We start from the raw sequence: 19,847 nt of genomic DNA, 5'->3' as shown, positions 1-19,847 counted from the left end.
TAAATAGATTAATCCTATTACTCAACAACAAAGAAGCATCTAGTATAGATTAAAGACAATTTAATGACATCAATACCTCTAACACACTTGGAAATGATTTTATTAGGAGTAACTAAGGCAGATTTTGTCCCTTGCTTTATGCAGGCTGGCCTAGAAGTCAGGTCAGTTGCTTCCTCCTTTTTTTGTTTTGTTTTTCAAGAAAGGGTCTCACTCTAGGTCAGGCTGACCTGGAATTCACTACATAGTCTCAGGGTGGCCTCCAACTCACAGTGATCCTCCTACCTCTGCCTCCCAAGGGCTGGGATTAAAGGTGTATGCCACCACACCCAGCTTGCCTCCTCCTTTTAAGTAACAAGACATTACATTTTTTTTTTTAATTTAAAATACCTGACAAATTATGTCACCACCTCAGAGCGAATTTTGTTGTTTTCAATAATCCTCTATGTAAATTGAAGTTGAACTAGAACATAAACTTACTAATTATATTTATGATATTATGTAACAAAATGTGACATTGTTTACATAAAACTTCAGTTCACCATAGGCTTTAGTTAAACATGATTTTTTTTTTCTTTCCACTTATGGTGCAGGCGCTGAAGTTGCTAGGCAGAGATCATCCCTTCCCTGCTTCAGCCCCACCCAGTTCCCAGGCACTCACCCAGGGTCTGGTCTGGTACATGTGGATGTAATGGCCAAGATGACAGCTGGCCCACTGGCCTGAGTCTGCTACCCAAAGAGGAAAGAAGGGAAGGAGCTCCTGGGACTATTGGGGACCACAGGAAAAGTAGGGGGATACATGGCATGTGAATGGGGTGAGGTGCCATTGTCTGGGCATGCATGAGCCTGCCACTTGACCCGAGCTGCTTCGGAGTGCTTGCAAGCCTAACTTGCAGTTTTGCTGCTGCCCTAGTGGAGAAACTTGAAAGCAGATGAAAAGGGTGTGAGGGGAAATTTCCTTCCTGAACTTTTCATTTCCTAGTGAGATAAGCTATGCTACATGTGTGGGTCACATGGATCCCCAGAAATCATCCAGGGGGCAACCTGGAGGGCTTCTTCCCAAAAGGAGCTAGCCTCCCTCTCCCTGGTAGAGCTGATTGTAAGGAAAACCCTGAATATATGAATCTGTGATTCCTTTTGGTGGGAAACAATATTATTCATAATAGAAAAAAGGTGGAAAAGCCAAGACTATAATGCAAACCCAAAGTAAAGGAGGAAAAAGAGAAAAATAGTTTCTCTCTGATGGAGAAAACCTGGCTTTCTCTGATATAGGATGGAGAAGCTGAAACCTGCCAGCCCTCAAAAATGTAGAGGCAAGGCCATATGGGCTGGTATCTCCCAGCCCCTCTGGGAGATCACTCCCCTATCCTGTCCTGTCTCATAGGGTCCCTGTTCAGGCACCAGCTGTAGTTTCCTGTGTCCTTGGGCCAGTGTTGGTCCCCCAAGGGGCCCAGGCAACCATGGTGGTGAGTACGCAAGAATCACTCTTAGGAGACAGACTGTGAACGGCTATCTTTAATCAATAGGGAAATGAGTTTATAAGCAGTTGAGGGTTCTAAGGGGATTGGATGTACAAGGTTGCTTGCTGATGCCTAATTAGTATATGGGGACATACATTCCAGCACATAAGCAATGGTGTTGGGGGAAGGTATAAGGTACAGTGGAATGGGCTGTACAAAGGTGCTGGCTGATACCATATAAGGGGTTTCCTAGGCAACTGGCCAAAGGTCACAGGGTTATGGACAAAGCCTAAGTCTTATCTGAATGTCCAGGTATCCTGTGCTTGGAGAGGGAGTGGGATTACTTCCTGCTGATCTTGGGGTCCAAGATTTTTTTCAGGGGTCCAGACTCACTGCAACTCCCAAGAATGGGGGGTTCCTGGCTCACTGCAATCCCTGATAATGGGGGTTGGAGCTCCCCTGCCAGTGGTCCCTGAGATTTGACCTGTGCTTCAGGCTGCTGTGATCACTCTCTAGTCTGAGGCCTTCATATCAGACTGCATAGGTTTGCTTTAGCCCAGGGCCCTTCCTATGTCTGACATTCAAGTATGTCAGCTGCTCATGTTGATCCAGGTTAGGAACCACAGATGAGTGAGATCATGCAACGTTTGTCTTTCTGTGATTGTGTGAGTTCCCTTAGAATGATCTGTTACAGGTTCGACCATTTTTCTACAGATTTCGTTTTGTCATTTTTTTTCTTACTGCTGTGTAGAATTCCATCATGTAGATATACCACATTTTGGTTATCCATTCATCCAATGATGGGCAACTGGGTTGATTCCAGGTATTGACTATTATAAATTGAGCAGCTATAAACTTGTTTGAGCAAATACATCTGTACTGAGATGTGGAGCTTTTATGGTAAATGCCAAACAAGGGAATAATAGGGTCTGTTGGTAGCTCTATATTCATCCTTTTCAGGAGTCTCCATATTGATTTCCATAGTCATTTTAGCAGCTTATATTCCTACCAACAGTGAATGAGTATACCTATTTCTCCACATCCTCCGGGACATTTGTTTTCATTTTTTACATTTTTGCTATCCTTTCTGGGGTATGTTGGAATCTCATATTTGCTTTAATTAGCATTTCCTTAATTGTTAGTTATGTTGAACATTTTATTAAGTGTGTGTTAGCCATCTGTAATTCTTCCTCTGGGAATTCTCTATTTAGTTCTCTGCCTCACTTTTGGAGTGGGGTTTTTTTTTTTTTTATTGTTTAGTTTTTTTGAGTTCTTTGTAGGTTCTAGATGTTAGGTTTCTCTCCATGGCATAGTCACCAAATATTTTCTCCCATTCAGTGCGTAACCTACTGGCTCTGATTATGATATGTTTGTCTGTGCAAAATCTTTTTAGCTTCATGAGATCCCATTGCATGACTGCTTATTTAATTTTCTGGGCTACTGGGGTTTTGTTCAGGAAGTCTTTTCCCAGTCCTGTGTCATAGAGAGTGCCTCCAATCTTTTCTTCCAGTAGTTGAACAGCTTCAGGTCTTACATTGATCCATCTGGACATGGTTTTTGTGTACAGCAAAATAAGTGAGTATAACTTCATTTTTCTACATATGGTCATACAATTTGTTCAACATCATTTGTTGAAAATGCTGTCTTTTCTCCAGTCTACATTATTGGCACCTTTGTTAAAGATCAAGCAGCTGTATTTATGTGACCTAAGGTCTAGGTTGTCAATTCTGTTCCATTGGTCTATGTTTCTATTTTTATTCCAGTACCATGTTGTTTTTGTCATGATAACTTTGCAATATAGCTTTTTTTTCCAGAGGATATGTTTGGATATCTGAGGCCCTCTGCCATTGCATATGAATTTTAGGATCATTTTTTCAATAGCTATGAAGAATGGTGCTGGTATTCTTATTGGTATTGTGTTAAATCTGTATATTGCTTTTGGTAGAATTGTCATTTTCACAATATTAAGTCTACCTATCCAGGAGCATGGGGGGGGGGGGCTTTCCATCTTCTCAAATCCTCCTCTATTTTTTTCTTGAGTGTTTTTATGTTTTCATTATATAGGCCTTTCACATTCTTGGTTTGTGTTATTCCAAGGGTTTTGTTCTTGTTGTTGTTGTTGTTGCTGCTGCTGCTGCTATTGGAAATGTGACAACCTGAGATTTCTTTCTCTGTATATTTGTCCTTTGCAAATAGAAAACTACTTATTTGGGGCATTGGTTTTGCATCCTGCCAATTTGCTGAAAGAATTTATCACCTTTAGAAGTTTTGAGCTGGAGACTTTCAGATCACTTATATATAGGATCATGTCATCTGCAAATAGGGCTAACTTGATTTCTTCTGTTCCAATTTGAATACCTTTTATTTCTTTATCCTGTAGTATTGTTTGGGCTAGTAATTCTAGTACTATGTTGAAGAGCACTGGTGAGATTGGGAACCCCTGTCTTCTTCCCAATCTCAGTGGGAACTCCTGGAGTTTTTCCACAGTAAGTAGTATTTAGGCTTTAGGAGATTTATATATAGATTTTATTGTGTTGAGATTTAAAACACCATGCCTGTTTTTATAGTGTTTTGATCATGAAGTGGTGGTGCATTTTATCAAAGGTATTCTCTGCATCAATTGAGATAATCATGTGGTTCTTATGGTTATGTTTACTTATGTGGTGTATTACATTGACTAATTTCTGTATATTATACCAACACTGCATTCCTGGGATAAAGCCTACTTCATCAAGTTGGATACTGTTTTTTTTTTTTTTTTTTTTCTTTCTGATGTGTTGTTGAATTCAGTTTGCATGGATTTTATTCAGGATCTATGCATTTAAGTTCATAAGCAATATAGGTTTATAGTTTTTTTTTTTTTCCTTGTTGCATATCTGTCTCTTTTTGCAGTAGGGTGTTTCTAGCTTCATCAAAGGAGTTGGGGAGGATTCCCTGGTCTCTGATTATGCAGAACAGTCTGAGAAAAATTTGTTTCAATTCTTGAATGCAGTTTGATAGAATTTAGCTGAGAAGCTATCTGGTCATGGACTTTTTATGGCAGGGGGAGATTTTAGATTACCTTTTCCTTTTTATTTTTTTTACTGTACAAGAATTTATTGTTATTGAATAACATGCACTCCAAGGGCATTCCTAGCTCTGCAGTTTAAAGAGATGATGACAGTGAACTTATAGATCAAACAGGGAGAACTGACATACTCCTACACTGAATTATTCCTCTATAAACATGATGGAGTATTTACAAAGAGAAGCAATGGCAATGAGCCTCCCAGCCTCCTGTCCCTCCTGCTCTAGCTTCTGTTCCATGGTCTCAAAGCAGGGAGGCACAGTGACAAATTTGTCAAGATCGCCAACCAAAGACCAGCAACCAGCATGTGTGGAGTTATGATGACTTCAAAACCAAAGTACAAAACTCAAGAGGATTTTGACCTAGATTGGCTTTTTGGAGAGGTTTTGGGAGAAGCCTGGTGAGTCTGTTGTAGGCAAATGTTCAAATTTCCCACCTACATATTCCACAGAAATTGTTAGGTGGTCCTTCGTCTATATCATCCACCCTGCCCCAGGGGAAGGTCCAGCAGCCCCTGAACATAAAGCGGGCAGTGTGGGCAGGCAGCACAAAGAGGCTTCCAGGCTTTAGCATCCTGGACTTCCAGGCTTGACTCTGACACCAGGGAGAGCACACTCTCAGGTAAATGTTCCCTCTGGGCGTATCTTGTTCTCTTCTTACCATCAGTGTGGCTGGGAAGGTTAAGTGATTCCCTCATTGTAGAACTGTCCACATCAAGTCTGGACACAAAGCAGACATGAACAGAGTCTTCTGTTATCTCAAAGTCCTCACCTTGCAGGGGTTCAATCTTCCCCTCCCCTCTCAAGCATGCTGGCCATACTGAGCTACAGCCCCAGCCTAAGCATCATGTTTTATAGTTTGCTTAAGAAGTTATTCATGGACACACAATGAGTGGGGGGGGCACCAGCGTTGGGCATGGTGGAGGCAGACCCCGAGTTGGATCAGATCCGTCTGAAGTGTATCCGTAAGGAAGGTTTCTTCACGGTGCCACCAGAACACAGGCTGGGGCGATGCCAGAGCGTGAAGGAATTGAGAAGCTGAAATGCACTGGCGAGGGCACCTGTGGCATAGTGTATCGGGCCCGGGGCACTCAGACAGATGAAATTGTTGCCCTGAAGAAGGTGCAGATGGACAAGGAGAAAGATGGTATTCCCATTAGCAGCCTGTGGGAGATCACACTGTTCCTGCGTCTCCGCCACCTGAACATCGTGGAACTGAAGGAGGTGGTGGTTGGTAACCACCTGGAGAGCATCTTCCTGGTCATGGCTTACTGTGAGCAAGATCTGGCCAGTCTCCTGGAGAATATGTCAGCGCCCTGCTCTGAGGCCCAGGTCAAGGGCATCATGCTGCAGGTGCTTCAGTGCCTTCAGTACCTGCACAGCAACCTCATCATGCACAGGGACGTGAAGGCCTCAAACTTGCTCATGACGGATAGGGGCTGTGTGAAGACAGTGGACTTTGGTCTGGCCTGGGCCTATGGTGTCCCAGTAAAGCCAGTGACCCCCAAGGTGGTTACGCTGTGGTAACAAGCCCCTGAGCTGATGCTGGAAACTACCACCCAGACTACCAGCATCGACATGTGGGCTGTGGGCTGCATCCTGGCAGAACTACTGGCTCACAAACCCCTCCTCCCTGGCATGTCTTGAGACCCACCAGATTGACTTGATTGTGCAGCTGCTGGGGACGCCAAGTGAGAACATCTGGCCTGGCTTTTCCAAGCTGCCCCTGGCTGGCCAGTAGAGCTTGAGGAAACAGCCTTACAATAACCTCAAGCACAAGTTCCCATGGCTCTCAGGGGCTGGACTGCGCCTGCTCAATTTCCTCTTCATGTATGACCCCAAGAAAAAGTGCAGACCTAACCTACAGGTCCCTATGTGCCTCTTAGGAGAGAACACTGACCTCTCTCTGTGCAAGGACACCTTGAACCCAAATCCTTAATACTTTTTGTGGTTGGGGGAGGGGTGTCCTAGGGCTTCGTGTGTGCCAAGCAAGCCCTGTACCACTGACTGTACCTCAGCTCAACTGGCATTTTTTGAAGATGGCTTCTCAGAGCATGAGCTATAGGTGTTCTTGTCCCAGACATAGTAGACACTCGGCAACTAGGTGTCCAGAGTGGATTCTGCTCTGTTAGGTATTAAAGCCACTCTGAGCTTCCTATCAGTTTCTAGGTCCCAGACTTCAGTTATTGGAAGTTGAATTGAGGGCTGTTGAGACCATAGTTTCCACTAATGGGCTATTGTTCTTCAGGGAAACAGCAGGGGACTGCCTGCAGAGCTCCTATTTCAAGGGGAAACCCCTACGTGAGTTTGCCAGACCCCCTTCAAGCTTTCCTCTTTGAAGGCTTGGCCAGCACCTCTGTAAATGCTGTGTGGGTTTCCAGCACAGGCCTGTGCAAGAGGGACACAGGCATCTCAGGGACACACAAAACGGTCACCAGGGAGGAAGGACTAGCCCAGTGCATGCCCAAATGAGGAACCCCATCATGACCTGGAAGCCTATTGCCTGGGAAGTCATCCCCCAGCACAACACTGAGATGCCCCTCTCCCACAGCCTGTGAGCCAGAGCTCATGCCCACCTTCCCCCACCACTGCAATAAGAGGGCTGCCCCAGCAGCTGTGGAGGGGCAGAGCAAGTAATGCAAGCCCTGAGGGTGGGCCCAGCACATTCCTGTGCATCTTCTTGAGTCATCTATCAATAGTGAGCTGAGAGGTCCAGCCTGTGCCCTTGGCTCCCCCAGCTGACTCCTGGCTGTTTGCTGTGTGCCCAGATACAGACAGGTGATGCTTGGTAGGAGCTCCATGTTTGGCCGCCTAGGAGAGACTGGGCAGCATCTTGCCTGTTACTCTCAGTGGGTGGTCGTCTTATCTGATGGTGAGGACCTGCTTCTGGGAAGGAAGTACTGAAACGTCCACTGTCCCAACTCACAGTTCCTGCTTGGCCACCCAGGGCTGCCTAGGATATATAGATTGTAGTGAATTGGCAGAGCTAGTGGGGCTCTGGGTGGGAAGGAGGAAATGGTAGATGGGGGCCAGCCATGAAAGGTTATTGGAGACTCCCAGAATGAGAGTCCATGGCTCACGCTCAGGAAACAAGTGGTTGGCTCCTGTACCAGGGGTGAAGAGACTAAAAAGTCTTCCTCTCCCTCGCGAGGGAAGAGTGGGGTGTTCTCAGCCCTCTCTGGAACCCAAGGCGAAAAACATGAGTTGCATGCCATGGAAAGGCAACAAAGCCAAATCTGAATCCTTGGGGCTGCCCCAGGTGGCACCCCCAAAAATCTACCATGAGAAACAGTGCTGGGAGCTCTGTGCTGTCCACGCCCTCAACAACATCTTCCAGGACAGCAATGCCTTCACACTGGTGCTGATGCGCTGTCCAGGGTAGCTGGCATCCGCGCCACCTGCCCTCTCCTTCCTCCAGCCCACCAGCCCGCCGGTGCCTAGATTACCTTTTCAATATTCATGGATGTGATAGATTTGTTTAGGAGATTAATCTCCTCTGAGGCTAGTTTTTGTAGGTGGTACGTGTCTAGGAATTCATCCATTTCTTCTGTATTATTTAGTTTTGTGGAGGAGAGGTTTTGGAAGTATGGCCTGATGATTCCTCCAATTTCATTAATGTCTGTTGTGATCTCTCCTTGTTCATTTATGATTTTGTTAATTTGAGACTTATTTTGTTTGTTTTTCTTTTGCTTGACCAATTTGGCTATAGCTTTGTCAACCTTGTTTATTTTTTCAACGAACCAGCCCTTCGTTTCGTTGAATTTTTTTAAAATGTGTTCCTAGTTTCAAATTCATTAATTTCCGTTCTAATCTTGATTATTTCTTTCCATCTGGAACTCTTTTTAATTTTAATTTATTTTTGTTTATTTATTTGAGAGCAACAGACAGAGAGAGAAACAGGCAGAGAGAGAGAGAGAGAATGGGTGTGCCAGGGCTTCCAGCCACTGCAAATGAACTCTAGACGCGTGCGCCCCCTTGTACATCTGGCTAACATGGGTCCTGGGGAATCGAGCCTTGAACTAGGGTCCTTAGGCTTCACAGACAAGCGGGCTTGACCGCTAAGCCATCTCTCCAGCCCTCCATCTGGAACTCTTTAGGTTGGATTCTTCTTGTTTCTTCTGTGCCTTTAGGTGACAGTCAGCTTATTAACTTAGGATCTCTCCCTCTCTGTAAGGAAGGGATTTAGAGCTATGAATTTTTGCTTTATGACTGCCTTCATTTTTTCCCCATAAGTTTTGTTATGTTGTGTTTTCATTATCATTCAATTCTAGGAATTTTGTAATTTATTTTTTGATTTCTTCCATGACCCATTCATTATTTAAAAGTGTGTTGTTCAGTCATCAGGAGCTGGGGGAGTTTTGGATATGTCTCTTGTTGATTTCAAGCTTCATAGCATTGCAATCTGACATGATGCAGGAAGTTATCTCAATGTTCCTGACTTTATGAAGGCACTCTTTATGGCCTAATACATGGTCAATTTTGGAGAAGGTTCCTCGGGTTGCTGAGATGAATGTGTATTCTGTGGAGTTGGGGTGGAATATTCTGTAGATATCTATTAGGTCTAGTTCTTTGATTTTGTTGAGCTCTATTATTTCCTTTTGATTTTCTGCTTGTATGATCTTTCTGTTGATGATACTGGGGTATTGTAATATCCAATTATAATGGTGTTGGTGTTTACTTCTATTTTATTGTTGAGTAGATTAAAAAAAAAACTGTGATGCACCTGTGTTTGGTGCATATATATTTATCGTTGTGACGTGCTCATGTTGGATCATTCCCTCGATGAGTAAGAAGTAGTCTTCTTTGTCTTTTTGATTACTTTTGGTTTGAAGTCTATTTTATCAGATATTACTATAGCAACACCAGCTTGTTTTTTATTTCTATTTGCTTGGAATATCATGTTCCAACCTTTCACCCTGAAGAGAGATCTATCTTTAGTGGTGAGGTCAGTTTCTTGAAGATAGCAGATAGGAAGTTCCATTGTTTTTATCCATCTTGTTAACCTGTGTATTTTGATAGGTGAGTTAAGACCCATAATAACACATAAAGTTATTACTATGAGGTTTGAATTAATCCCTGCCATGATGAGGTATTTTATGGCATTTAGTACTTTCTTGTGTTTTATACTATGTAGAGTCTGGTCTATTTTGGTTATTGTGATCTTCTCCTGTTGCCTCTTGAGATTCTTTGTTTGACTATTTATTCTGTGTGTATTCCCTCAATCATTCTTTGTAGGTTTGGCTTTATGTTCATATAATCATAGAGTTGACTTTTTTCATGAAAAAAAATTGTCTTTCACTATCTATTTTCTGGCACAATTTTGCTGGGTAGAGGAGCTTAGGGTGGAAGCCATAGTTTTTTCATATTTGAAATGTTTCGTTCTAGGCCCTTCTGGCTTTTAGGTTTTCCACTGAGAAATCTGATGTCATTCTGATGGGATTGCCTTTGTATGTTGTGAATTCTTTCTCTTTTCCTGCTTTTGATACTCTCTCTTTGTTTTCTTTGTTGAGAGTTTTAATGATGATGTGTCTTGGAGAGTTTCTTCTTTGGTTCTGTCTGATCTTCAGTGGGCTTCTTGTATCTGGATAGGCCTCTCTTTTGAGAGGTTCAGAAAATTTTTTTGCAATAATTTAATGTGGTCTCTTTGCCTCTGGCCTGAATACTCTCCTTTCTGGAATATCCATGATCTGGAGGTTTGACCATTTTAGGGTGTCCCACAGTTCCATCATATTCCTTTCACTTGATTTTTTTGAACTTAGCAAAGTTTTTGCCCTCCCAATTAATTCCTTATGTCTTGTGTTCCAGGTCAGAGGTTCTGTCTTCCACATGAGTAACTGTGTTGGTGAGAGGTTCTAGAGAGGCTTTTATAATTTCTCTTTGATTTTTGCTTTCTGCTGTGTTATTTTGCATCATAACCATCTCTTTTTTTGTGGTATGATTTCAATTCTAGTTGTGATTTTCTTGATACTTCCTGGAGTTCATTCTTTAATGAACATGTTATTGAGAGCTTCCATTTATTGATGTACCTTCAGTTTATTCATATATATTTGGAGGGTTCTAATGTTTTTTGTTTTTTTTTTTTCAATCAAGTTAAGCCTACTTCCAAAACCTGAACACTCTAGGAGACATTTCTGCTCAATATTATTGATTTAATTGTTGGTTCTTTGATGGTTTGCTTCTAATTCAGTGATTTTTTTTTTTTTTTTTGATCAGGGTCTCATTGGTTGTTGTGTTTTCATTTTGTGATTGAATTTTTGTTGATTTCTTTGGTTGCTACCATTGTTAAGACTAGACATTCTTGGTAGAGATCTCTCTGTCTTCTGACTTTTGTTGCTCTTTTTGCATTGTTGTCTACCCATTTTGGGAAGACTCTTATTTTATTGAGGAGGAAGCAAATATTTGTCCTTTAGCCCATGCACCTTCTGACTCAGGTTAACAGGGATGTTGGTACCCAGTTGCCAGTCATGATACCAGAGCAAAATGCCTGATTCTGCAGCTCCCACTGGCACCACAAGCCTACACAAGCAAGACACATTGGAACCTACCAGGACCAGGGGACTGGGAGGAGCCAGTGAACAGGGATCTTTCTTACTTACTCTATGCTGTGCACTGCAGCACACAGACTGACACAGGGAATGGAGACCAAGGAGGTGAGAGGAGCCCAGAAAAAGGGGCCTGGCCTACTTACTCCACACTGCAGTGCCTGACTACACACAGACTGGTGCAGGGAATCCAGCCCTAGGAGTTTGGAGAAGCCCAAAGCAGGGGTCTGGCCTACTCACCCTACACTGCCATGTCCGCCCACACACTGACAGGCACAGGGAACCCAGATCAGTGAGGTGGAAGAAGCCCGGAGACAGGTGTCTGGCCTACTCCATACTGCAGCACTGACCACATACTGTCTGTGCAGGGAACCCAGACTTGGGAGGTGGGAGTATCCTGGACAAATGGGTCTGGCCTACTCACTCCAGATCGCCGCATCCACCCACAGTTTTTGCATGGAACCCAGACTGGGAAGGTATGATTTTTTTTGTGTGTGGCAGGTTCTAGCTCTAGCCTAGGCTGACCTGGAATTCCCCTCCCAAGTGCTGGGTGAGAGGTTTGTGATGGAATGACTAAGAGGTGAAAATATACTTTAACAAATTGGGGTTTTTTTTTCTCATACTGAGAGACAGGCATAAATTTTATGAAAAAAAAAATGAGTGCCAGATGTCAGCTTCTTCTCAGAATCCAGATAGTGTGTAGTATGGCCAAGCTGACCAGATTGCCCACCCAACATGTCTTAGGAGAGGATCATGCACGATTTACACATTTTCTCCATCATCTGCTGTCACCCACCCATTGCCACATGACTTGGATTTTACTGAGTTCCCAAACTAAGAAAAACAAACAAACAAACCAAAACAACAACAACAAAAATTAATTACAGTGTCACACAGAAACTCAACATTTTGCACGAGAACCAACACAGGTACAAATTTGTCCAAAACAAAGGGACTGCAGAGATGGCACAGCAGTTGAGGCACTTGTCTCACAAACCTAATGACCCATGTTCAACTCTCCTAATTCTATGTTAGCTAGATGCACAAAGGTGAGACATGTGCAGAGTCACACGTGCCAGCTAGGCACTGCAAGCATCTGGAGTTCAATTGCATTGGCTGAGGCCCTGGTGCACCAGTTCTCTCTCCTCCCCCTCTCTCTCACTCTCATTCACTTTCTCCAAAAAAAAAAAAAAAGGAGATGAGATGAGCAGAGCCTTATGCTGTTTACCATAGTGGTATGGTTGGGAGAAAATGATGAGAAAAAATCTGCTCTGATGTCCAAGGCAGCATGTCAGTCTTATAAGATGCATTCTGGGTTGACCATATGTCTCCCTGGGTAGCATGCTTGTTAGCATGTACAAAACCCTGGCTTCTGTCATCATCATCACCTGATCTGGGTGTAGTGTTATGTGCCAGTAATCTCAGCATTTGGCAGGTGGGAGAAGAAGAGTCAAGAGTTGCAGGTCTTGCTGGAGAGATTTCTCAACAGTTAGGGCACTGGTCTGCAAAGCCTAAGGACCCAGGTTTGCTTCCTCAGGACCCATGTTAAAGGCAGATGTACAAGGTAGTGCATGTATCTAGAGTTCATTTGCAGTGGCTGGAGGCCATGGCGCACACATTTTTTCTCTATCTGACTCTTTCTTTCTCTATCTCCTAGAAAATAAAGAAAAAGAAAGGGTTTACCACATTTCCCACCCACGTGTCTGTACATTTCTGCCTACAAACTTACTGTGTCCTTCATTTCTGCCTTGAAGTGTTCTGTCTGCACCTGAAAACTTGGTATGGCATCTCTGGGCTCATAACTTCATGTTATATGTGACATGAACATCAAAAGACATTCTCAAGGTATTTTATTTTTTTTTGATGCAATTGAGAATGGAATTTCAAACGGGAAAGTGTGGGGGTGGGGAGGGAGAAAATTACCATGGGATATATTTTATAATCATGGAAAATGTTAATAAAAATTTAAAAAAAAAAAAAAAAGACATTCTCAGGGTGGGAGAGATGGCTCAGCAGTTAAGGGGCCTACCTGCAAATCCAGAAGACCAAGATTTGATTTCCAAGTTCCCATGTAAAGCCAGATCCACAACGCGGCACATGGGTCTGGAGTTCATTTGCAGCAGCTATAGCCCTTGGCACACCCGTTCATTCTCTCTCTTCCCTCCTTCCCTCCCTCTCTCCTCCTTTATTTCATATAAGTAAATAAGATATTAAAAGAGACCTTTTCAGAAACCCATTGTTACTATGTAGATGTCCTCTCTAGAATGTAGACTTTCCTCCTCCATCCCTAAGCCACTATTGACTGTCTCATTTTATTTTTATTTTACAATTTTTTTCTACTTCAGGTCTCACTCTAGTAAGGCCGATGTGGAATTCATTATGTATACCCTAAGGATGGCCTCAAACTCACAGCCACAATCATCCTACCTCTGTCCACCCTGTGCTAGAATGAAAGGTCTATGCCTGGCTATCATTTCATTTTAATTTCAAATGTTCTTTCTGTCTCAGTGAACTTACCTGTTTTATATTATCTATATAAATGAAATAAAACACTTCATGACATTTTCTGTTTGACTTCATGCATTCAACACTCACCCATGTTGTACATCAACCATTTCTTTTCTTTTCTTTGTGTTTTTTTTTTGTTGTTGTTGTTGTTTGTTTTGTTTTTGGTTTTTCAAGGTAGGGTCCAGGCTGACCTGGAATTCACTATGGAGTCTCAGGGTGGCCTCGAACTCATGGCAATCCTCCTACCTCTGCCTCTCGAGTTCTCGGATTAAAGGCATGCGCCACCACGCCCGGCTCCATTTCTTTATTTCTATATTTCAATGCATAGATGAACCACCTTTTCTTTTTCCTCCTTTTTCTTTTTTAGAGTGAGAGGACAGAGAATTGGCGTGCCAGGGCCCCAGTCACTGCAACTGAACTCCAGAACCTTGTGCCACTTCGTGGGCATGTGCAGTCTTGCACTTGCCTCACCTTTGCGCATCTGGCTAAGTGGCATCTAGATCGTTGAACATGGGTCCTAAGGCTGTGCAGGCAAGTGCCTTAACTGCTAACCCATCTCTCTAGCTCAAAACAAACCACCTTTTCTTAATTATCTGTTGATATACAATTTTCTTTCCATGTTCATTGGCTGTACCTGTTGCTACAACAAATACTCAGGTACACATTTTTCCTTGAAATCCCAGTAAGGTTTAGGAGGATATATATACCAGAAAATGTACATTTTCTATGTCTGTTTTAAAATGTTTGTGTCAGAGAGAAAGAGAGATTAAGAGGCAGATAGTGACAAGAAAATGGGCATATCAGCACCTTCAGCCATTGCAAACAAACTCCAGATGCATGTGTCACCTTGTACATCTGGCTTTGCATGGATCCTAGGGAATTGAACCTGGGTCCTTATTCTTGCCAGGCAAGAGCCTTAACTACTGAACCTTCTCTCCAGTCCATATGCTATTTCTTACTTGGTTATTCCACATGTATTTGAATGATTTCAATGCTAGATTCCATTCCTTTTCACCTATATGTGAGGTCAAAGAAGTGATGATTAAGGATATTGGATATGGAGCTGATAACAGCTGTGGCTTGATGAGTAATTTTGCTCCCACACCTTCTTTTTCATTTAACTAACTCAAGAAAGATCCTAGGCTAGAGAGAAGGCTGAACATTTAAGGTACTTGTCTGCAAAGCCTAAGGACCCAGACCTGATTCCCCAGTCCCCATGTAAAGCCAGATGCATGAGGGGGCGATTGCATCCGGAGATAGTTTTCAGTGGCTGGAGGGCCTGGTGTGCCCATTTTCTATCTAATAAATAATAAAAATAGAAATTTTTATTTATGATATTTGTAGGAAAATGGATGGGTCTGGAAAGGATTATACTAAGTGAGGTAACCCAGTCCCAGAAAGCTAAATGCCATATGTGCTCTCTCATATGTGGATCCTAGCTACAGATGATTGGACTTCTGTATGGGTAGGAAGAAAACTCAGTAGCAAAGTCCAGTAAGCTAGAAAAGAGATATAAAGAGAAGACAAAGGTAGGGAGGGGTTACTTAATAGGATGGTGTTGTATATATGTAAGTAGAAGAATAGATTAATGGGGGTGAAAAGGTCCAAGTGAGGTCAGGGGAAGAGATTGAGTAAAGGAAAGGTAGAGAGAAGGCTAATCAAAATCTAAGAGAATTTAAAAAAAAATCATATGTAAACCTACTTTTTTGGATAATGGAACACTAAGGAGCGATAGATTGTTGCTAAAAAATTTTCAGTGCCAGGGATGGGATACCTTCCAGTGAGTTGTTGGCAGGGAGGTCCCTGATGCCCCCAAACATTATAGGCTATTGCCGAAGCCCTGGGTTTCCCACCAGGAATAGATGGTAATAGATGGTAAGACCCTATTGCTGAAGACTCCACATACTTGGGCTGCAAGGCCACTGAAAAATCTTGCTGGAACTGAGCTGATAACTTCCTCCATGTAGACCAGCTGACAGAAAGCTGAAAGAAGCCATTCTGCATGCAGTTCAATGGGAGAAAGAGAAATCACCAGTGAAGATCTTCGACAGTGGACACTGTAAGCCTTGTATTTTGCTAGCCAGGCCAAATGAGGCAACAATGACAATAGTGGCATGTCTGTAATGGTGGAAACCAACTGCCGTCTAATTGGACTGGGTGCCTGCTCCATGGGAGGGAATACATCCCTGATACTGAAAACTTAAAACAGGGTTAGTCATAAGCCCTAGGGTTGTGTGTGTGTGTGTGTGTGTGTGTGTGTTTGTGTGTGCGCGCGCGCACGCATGCGCGCTCATGAGAGATATTGACCAGAAATTTTCTTTTCTTATAATGTTTATGAGAGGGATTTGGCAAACAAGATTATGCAGGCCTTCTGAAATAAGTCAAGAAGTACTCTTTCCTTTGTTTTCTGATGTCTGCTGCTGTCTGGCTAAATGTATATACTATGCTTATCAAACTAACCAGTAAGCACTTCTCTTAATGTTTAATACCCTTATATTAATGCTACTCTCACTTTTGGTAGAGAATCTTCTCTTTTAAGATGGCAGTGACAGAAGTGCTCCGTACTGCAATATCTTTAGCACACCTTCCAAGGCTCATGGTCTATTGCAGAAGAGGTGGCGGAAAGAATGTCCTTCCAACGTGCTCCCCCAGACACAAAATGGCCTGGTTATCCATGATCTCACAGTGTCTGACACTCCTACACAAGACCATCATAATAGGAGGAAAAGATCATGACATCAAAATAAAAGAGAGACTGATTGAGGGGGGGAGGGGATATGATGGAGAATGGAATTTCAAAGGGGAAAGGTGGGGGCTGGAGGGAGAGCATTACTATGGGATATTTTTTATAATCATGGAAGTTGTTAGTTTAAAAAAAAAAAAGGAGCCAAGCGTGGTGGTGCATACCCTTATTTCCAGCACTCATGAGGCAGAAGTAGGAGGATCGCTGAGAGTTTGAGGCCACATTGAGACTACATAGTGAATTCCAGGTGGGTCTGTGCTAGAGTGAGACCCTACCTTGATAAGCAAAAAAAAAAAAAAAAAAAAACAGAAAAATTTGGGGAAAAAAAAAGATATTTTTAAAAAGTAGTAACTCTTTTTCTTTTTTAAACTAGAATCTTGCTGTAGCCAAGGATGACCTGGAAATTCACTAGGTAGTCTCAGGGTGGCTTCGGACTCATGGCAATCCTCCTACCTCTCTTGCCCATGTAGTGGGATTAAAGACATGTGCTACCATACCCAGCAAGATGTAACATTTTTTTAAAAATTTTGTATTTATTTGAGAGCAACAGACAGAGACAGAAAGAGGCAGATAGAGAGAGACTTGGTGTGCCAGAGCTTCCAGACACTGCAAATGAAGGCCAGATGCGCGCCCCCTTGTGAATCTGGCTAACGTGGGTCTTGGAGACTCAAGCCTCGAACCAGGATCCTTAGGCTTCACAGGCAAGAGCTTAACCGCTAAGCCATTTCTCCAGCCCAAGATGTAACATTTTTGCTCTTGGAATTTATGTATAAAGAACACACTCACAAATGCACCCACCTCTATATCCCACATTGCACAAAATGGCAAAAAAGACATGGGATTTTCTTAGACAAATATTTATTTATCAATTTCTCTCTTCAGCCGCCCTTGCACAGGTGGGTTTCAGCATCCTCCCTCTCCTGGTGTCAAATTAGCTTCAGTCCTCTTGGATGAAAGCACAGGGGAAAGTTTTCTTTCTTTATGACCTCATCTGATTTCTTTATCTCCTATAGCTCACTGGAGTGATTTTCTTTTTTAGTAATCAACAGGTTTTATTTTCCTACTGAAACTGAAACTGTCTATGGTTCTCAGAGCTAAAGGTCCAAAGCTAGTCATCATTTTTCTTCAGAGCCCAAGTGAGGGGCAGGAGCAAGAGACAAGATGAAGAGCATGTCTGAGCCACCAGGAAGAGGCTGGCAGGGGCACTTTCCCTCTTCCTCCCAGTGAGCTACAAACTGGATGGGAGACAACACCAAGGGGACCAAGTGTGGGGGCGACTGGAGGAACATTGAAGCCCCAGCGAGGAGAAAAGTCATCAAGCTCCAGACAGCAGGGCAGCCTGCCAGCAAGGAAGGAGCATGAGGCAAGCCCCAGCTCAGCTTGGAGAAGAAAGACATTGAGCCCTGAACAGAACAGAAGGGAGCCTCCCAGCACCTGGGGCTATGGTGGAGGAAGGAGCAGAACGGGGAGCACACAGCGGGCTGGGAGTTAATTTTTTTTTTTTTTGGAATTTTCTTTTATTAAATAAAAACATTTTCTAAAAAATGTGTCTTTATGTCTGGGTGATCTATCTGACTGCAGGCTGGCCTTGAGCACTGTGGGAAGAAGGAAGAGGACAGCAGGGTCCCCCTCCCTAGGTCACCCCACCTCAAGAGGGTTAGATGTTCAAAGCTCCCACAGAATAGGTGAGTCAGCCCTTCAGGTGTCAGCTCTCTCCAGGTCCTTGGCCCTAACAACTTGGAAGCCTCAAAGTCTTCTGATGACAAACTACTCCCAGAACTCCTGGGGTCAGCAAAAGAAGAATGGGAATTGTCAATCAATAAGAATTTATAGAACAGAGGCCCTTTCCCACACCTGTCCCCTATTTCCTGAATCTAGGCAGACAGGACAATAGTTATGGGAACAGGGGACAGGAGCTGAGGAGAAACCACCTGGACCCCCCCCCCCCACTGGAGTTTACGCTCAGTCACTTCCACTCCTGGCCCAACCCAGCCCAAAGCATAGAATGCCTGTGTGGGACGGGAGAAATCAGGAAATGGAAATAGGAGCCCAGAAGCCCTGGGAGACAAGTCTAAGCAGGAGACACAATGGCCTCACCTCATCTCAGGGCACAAAAGGCATGGCCCAGACTGGGATCGGATCGTGGGGTAGAGGAGGGACCTGAGGGTGCGGGCAGGTCAAGAGCAGGTTGGGTGGGAAAAGATTTCCCAGTTTGCAGGCCATGGCCAGTTTCCCCAGTAGCACCCAGACAGCAGCAGGAACGGGCAGGGGCTTCTCTTGAAACATTGGTGGCTACAGGCTCTCATGATCTCTGACGCCAGGTGCCTCAGCCTCTTCCTCCTCTTCCTCTTCCTCCAGAGGCCCCCGGCCAGAGACGGGGTCAGAGGGGGTGCCATTCTTCTTTACCTCCACCGGAAGGGGTCTCTCACCCTCCAGGGTGGCCACTTCCTTATCCTCTCCTTCAGGGTCTTCTGACTCCTTGGGACGTTTCGGGGAGTCCTCCAACAGGTCCCCTGCTCTCCTCTTCAGCGCCCCCTTCTCATTCTTCTTGGCCGGCTCATCGATGGCCAGCTTCCCTTCTTCCTCACTGCTGCCCTCCCTATTGCCCTTCTTTTTTTTTTTTAATTTTTTTTCACTTTATTTTTATTTATTTATTGGAGAGCAACAGAGAGAGAGAGGAAGAGGCAGGTACAGAGAGAGAGAGAATGGGCGCGCCAGGGCCTCCAGCCACTGCAAGCGAACTCCAGACGCGTGCGCCCCCCTTGTGCATCTGGCTAACGTGGGTCCTGGGGAATTGAGCCTCGAACCGGGGTCCATAGGCTTCACAGGCAAGCGCTTAACCGCTAAGCCATCTCTCCAGCCCCCTATTGCCCTTCTTATCGCCATCACCCTCGGGGGGCTTCCAGATCTGGCTCCAGCTCCGGCTCTTCCACTCTGCTGATTTTCTGGGAAGACTGGTAACCAGAGGAGGCCCTTTCCTCTTGCTGGGCTTGCCAAACTTCTCCTTGGACTCCTCGTAAGGGAAGAGGTCTTTGGGGCCCAGGAATGCCTTCTCATGGGTCCCCCCAAAAAAGACTTGTTATTTGTTGGCTGTGGATTTCACGGCTGCCTCAGGCATCTCATCAATCCGGGCCGGCCAGTGCATGTAACCCTTCATCTTGGCGAACACCAGGTCCCCGCATTTGTACTCCTTCTGCCGGGTGGATCGTGACATGGCGGGGTTGCCGGAGCCCACACAGGGCGCGAAGCGCAATCGTGCGGTACTACCCCCCACTCCGCCATCCGGTGGTGGCCCCGGCCCGAGCTCCAGCGCTGCTGCAGCATTTCGGATGGGAGGGAGGGACGGAGGGGAGGCGGCCCCGCGGTGCACGGAGCTGCGCTGCTCCTGCGGGTTTTTTGTGTTTGAAATTCTATTGCTCCCTCCTGGGCGCCAGGCCTCTTCCTCTTCCTCCTCCTCCTCCTGACCCCGCCCCCCCTCGTGGCCCCGCTCCTCCTCCTCCTCCTCCTCCTTCCCCCCTCCCGCGGCCCTTC

The 19,847-nt window shown here is 44.5% G+C and overlaps 2 pseudogenes; one reads left to right on the top strand and one right to left on the bottom strand.

Moving 5' to 3' along the window:
• Positions 1-5,439: 5,439 nt before the first annotated feature.
• LOC123457386 lies at positions 5,440-7,172 on the top strand (annotated as a pseudogene).
• Positions 7,173-18,580: 11,408 nt separating this feature from the next.
• Positions 18,581-19,530, bottom strand: LOC123457393 (annotated as a pseudogene).
• Between the last annotated feature and the right edge of the window lie 317 nt (positions 19,531-19,847).

The sequence above is a fragment of the Jaculus jaculus genome, unplaced genomic scaffold (assembly GCF_020740685.1).
Source record: "Jaculus jaculus isolate mJacJac1 unplaced genomic scaffold, mJacJac1.mat.Y.cur mat_scaffold_42_1_1262500_arrow_ctg1, whole genome shotgun sequence".
Taxonomy (NCBI): Eukaryota; Metazoa; Chordata; class Mammalia; order Rodentia; family Dipodidae; genus Jaculus; species Jaculus jaculus.
This window is presented reverse-complemented; position numbering and strand designations above follow the sequence as displayed.